This window comes from Myotis brandtii, unplaced genomic scaffold (assembly GCF_000412655.1).
Source record: "Myotis brandtii unplaced genomic scaffold, ASM41265v1 scaffold1750, whole genome shotgun sequence".
Lineage (NCBI taxonomy): Eukaryota > Metazoa > Chordata > Mammalia > Chiroptera > Vespertilionidae > Myotis > Myotis brandtii.
Genome location: NW_005356477.1, coordinates 108381 through 113163, shown reverse-complemented (window position 1 = coordinate 113163; position 4783 = coordinate 108381).

Here is a 4783-nt window from a genome sequence, read left to right as displayed (position 1 = left end):
TTAAATGTGTCCAAGTAGAGTCTTCATCACTGGACAGCAAATAGCGTGCACATTTGTGATTTGAGCAGACTGACCTTCTAAGTCAGCGGTTCTCAACCTGTGGGTCGCGACCCCTGAAAATACATCCTGCATATCAGATATTTACATGACGATTCATAACAGTAGCAACATTACAGTTATGAAGTAGCAACGAAAATAATTTTATGGTTGGGGGTCACCACAACATGAGGAACTGTATTAAAGGGTCGCGGCATTAGGAAGGTTGAGAACCACTGTGTGCAGTGTTGTTCAGAAGCCCGTGCACTAAGGATGGATGAGGTTCAGAGGGTGGGGCCCCGGACGAGCCTCCTGAATCCCATCTTCCCTGGTTGGGGTGCAGCCGCAGTGTGCAGTGCAGGGTGAGCTGTGTGACCGGGCCTGTGCCTCAGCAGCGATCGGCTGTCCTGAGGTGGCACGGAAGGCTTTGTTATAGGTCTCCCTTGTCAAGTGAGCAGCTGGACTTCCGGACTTCACTTTTGGAGAAAAGGGCGAGTGGGCTGTTTCCTCGGTGACAGTGTTGTCTGGGTTGGGTTGTAGCAAAAGTGCTGTTTGCCAGGTCAGCCATCAGGTCGGGGTGTGGGTAAGGGGCTGTGCCAGGTTCCCTTCTCCAGGGTCTGGGTCACTGGGCAGCAATGGAGCAAAAGAGCCTGAGGTGTTGGGGCCACACAGTCCCTCAAGCGCCGCCCTTCATCGGTCCCAGTAACGGTAAGTCCTGGAGTTCGTGCTGCAGCGCCAGCTTTAGCGTGAGTTTGTGAACGTGCCTGAAGGCTGCCCAAAAAGTGCTGTAAGAAAAGTCCAGGTGGAGAGGAAACCTGCCTGGCTTCCATTTGGGGCTCTTGAACCTCAGGGCTGGGCCTTCCAATGGAACGAAAGGGTCCCAGCTCAGCTTCCTCAGGGTCTCGGAGGCTCCGGGAAGGCCTTGCTGCTGGAGGTCATCTCAGAACATGGGGGCAGGGGTGTCTCCAGCGGCTTTGCCTTCTGTCTCAGGCGTGTCAACAGGCACGGAGAGTCAGGTGGGACGGAGATCTGGGGCCTGGAGCTGACGGGAGGGCTGAGGAAGGGGGATTCAGTGGTGAAACCAGGAAGCAGGCGACTCTAACCTCCTGGGGGGCCTGACTGCTTGTTCGTCCTGATCCCCTGACACTCAGACGGGAAGGGAGCACTAGGAAAAGGACCACCTTAGCCACAGACGGGCCTGGGAGGGGAGGGTGAGTCACACCCCAGCACCAGCGCCTGAGGTTGAAGTGGGAACTTACTGAAAGGGACAAAAGCCGGGGGGGGGGGGGGGGGGCTCTCCGCCACTGTGAATGCCCAGAGCCTGTCCCCACACCCCCTTTGCCTGCGTCACGGCCACTGTGGGGAGACTTGACCAGGGAGCTCTGAGGTTCTGGTACTTCCACAGCTTCTGGCCACTCTTGATGGAGAGAAGCCAGTCCATTTCATTTATGCTGGGATTCCATTTGGGCTTGGAGCAAGTTCCTTCCAAACTTCTCTCTCCAGACCTAGCTCTAGTCCTGTTTCTGAGACAAAGTGGCATGTGTGGTCCAGAGTAGTTCCTCGTTTCTTATCATCACTGATACAACCAACAAAAATTGGTTGAGCCCTAGCTGGATAGAGCATCGGCCTGTGGACTGAAGAGTTACTGGCTCGATCCCCAGTTGGGAGCATGCAAGAGGCAGCTGATCAATGGTTCTCATTATTGTTTCTATCTCTTTCCCTCTCCCTTCCTCTCTGAAATCAATAAAAAAAATGGTTGATAACAATATATGTCAGACATGTCACGTTCTGGGGCAAAAAACTTGAATAAGGCATGGACCTCAAGGAGTGGAATAGCCAGACACTCGTAATGATAGTGTAATAATGCTATAATTGTATAGCGCTCTGTAAATTAGAAAAGAACTCCCACGTGTGCACTGAACTGCCACGCTTAGTGAGGTAGGCAGATCGTCCCCCCGGGATCCCTCACCCACTGGACATTTGTCGAGCAGTCTCTGTCTGCCATTTGCTGCTAAGTGTGATGCAGAACGGTCCTTAACGGAGCTCACAAGTAAGCAGACAGCTTCCACCGTGGGACAAGTGCCCTGGGGAGGGTGGTGCAGGGTCCTAGGGGGCAGCACTGGCTTCATAAAGGAGGGGCCTTGGGATGCTGATGAGGGAAGCGAGGACAGAGCTGGGAGCCAGACGTGTGTGCAAGGTCTGTATGGCTGGGAAAAGGCAGTGTTTACGAATTGCTATGGGGACACCCACCCAACGGACAGCCACGCCAGTTTTGGTGAGTCAGGTGCAAGCTGAGGCTGACGACTGAGCTGGAGGTAGCTGGGCATTGAGGGGAAGAGCATTCCAGAGGGGACAGCAAAGGTCCAGGAACAAGCCCAGGACGACTGGCACACTAGCGTGTCCGGCGTGTCTGGGCAGAGGGCCCAATGGAGATGCTGGGGGAGGTGGAGTGGGAGGGGCAGGCTGGGCCAGCTCTTGCTAGCCCTTGCCAGCCATGCTACAGATGCAGGCTTTATCCAGAGGAACACTGGAGAACCTTAAACCTAAGGAGAAATTTGTGCCTTAGAATCCAAGGCTTAGATCACTCTGGTTGCATTGTGGAGACGGGTTTGGAAAGGGGAGAGATCAGAAGCTTTTGCAGCAATCCCAGGAAAAGACTAGAAACCAGAACCAGAGGTCATGGCAGATGGAGAGAAGAGGAATCGGTAGTTTTATAGGTACTTAGGAGGTAGGGTTGACAGGTCTTGGGCGTTGTTTTTTGTTTTGTTGTTGTTAGTCCTCACCCGAGGATATTTTTCCCATTGATTTTTAGGGTAGAAGGGGGGTGGGGGGGAGAGAGAAACAGAAACATCGATGTGAGAGAGATACATTGATTGGTTGCCTCCTGCATGTGCTACAACCGGGGCAGGGATCAAACCTGCAACTCAGGTACATGCCCTTGACTGAGAATCAAACCTTCGACCTGTTGGTCTTTGGGCTGATGCTCTAACCACTGGCTAGGGCATTGGGCATTGTTTTGCTGTGTAGGTGAGGGAGAAGGACAAGTCAAGTGTGCACCCCATTTTTCCAACTATGCAACGGTGGGTGGTGGGCCATTTCCTGAGATGGTTTATGCAAGTAGAGGTTGGGGGATGAGAGGTGGTGACTGAGGACAGGGATTTGGGGTCATTAACGTATAGGTAAGAGGAGAGTAACATCATCCACCGGAAGTGTGTAACATGAGAAGAGCTGAAGAAAGCGGAGAACACAAGAAGGGCAGGGAAAGGAGCCAGACAGGACAAACCTAGTGAAGTGTGAGAGCCGGGGAGCAGGGAGGAAAGGTGGCCTGCTGAGGAGCAGTGGCGTGATTATCCACTGGATTTGGCAACAGTGAGCCTTCATGATCTTGGTGGGTCAGTTGCATTGGACAAATGAGATCAGAAGCCCTAGATGTCAGGGGATTGAGGAATATGGCCAAAGGAAGTGGAGGTAGAGGAGGAAATGTTACAATTTTCAAGTTTGGCTATGTTTGCAACAAAAGAAAAATGGAGGAGAACATAGATGGAATTGATAAATTAATTTTTTATATATGAAGTTGGGAGTGTTTTAACAAACTTCAACAAACAAAAGCCCAGGACCAGACAGCTTCACAGAGAAATTCTACCAAACATTAAAAAAATCAGTACCTATCCTTGAACAATTTTTATTCCAAAAACTTGAGGAAGGCATGCTTCCAAACTCATTCTATATGGCCAACATTACTCTGATACCAAAACCAGACAAGGACACTGCAAGAAAAGGATTACAGGCCAATATTTCTGATGAACATAGATACCAAAATTCTCAGCAAAATACTAGCAAACTGAATTCAATAGCATATTAAAAGGATTATGCACCATAATCAAATGGAATTTATACCAGGGATGCAAGGGTGGTTCAACATTCACAAAACAATGTGATTCATCCCATCAACCAAACCAAGAATAAAACTCATAATTATCTCAATGAGGCATAAAAGCACTTGACAAAATTCAACATCCATTTATGATGAAAAAAAGACCCCCACCACACCTCAAAATGGGTATAGAAACATTATATTGGAAATCAGCGAGCTGAACAGAGGACGCCTTAGTAAGCCAAATTTGGAGTCTTTATTACACCAGCGGTCTCATAGGAGTTGTCTCTCAAAGTGTGAGCCCTGCAACATTGAGGAAGCTTTCCCTTTATACCCTCCTGGTTTCTTTGTCTCCTAAATATGGGGCTTCCAGACTTTTTACAGGCTTTACAAAGAACCCTATGTACTGGGAGATATTTTGCAGGAAGCTTGTAGCCTTGAGCACAACACAATTCAGATAACTAAAAGACACCTGGCATAGGAGTAACCAGGGACAGACTAGACCAGGGGTGGGCAACCTTTTTGTGAGTGCGTGCCAAAACCAGCAAAATCTCTGACTCAAAATTCTTCTTCGTGCCAACCCTAATTTTTTGAGAACATGTTACGCCTACTTGATATCTCTTAAGGTGTACATATGTGAAGAACCTTGAAGAAATAATAAAATTCATTCGAGCAATAAAAACAGTATATGATGATGAAAAATACATTTATTTTTTAATGTATACATGTACACTGATAGTCCGACAGAAAACTTTATGACTCCGTTTGATATTATCAGTGGGACTTTTGCTGCTGCATCACTGATGACAGAGATTTTACATCAGGTTTATATTTCGTGACCTTCAGAGATATGCACAAGCTACTACTTTCATC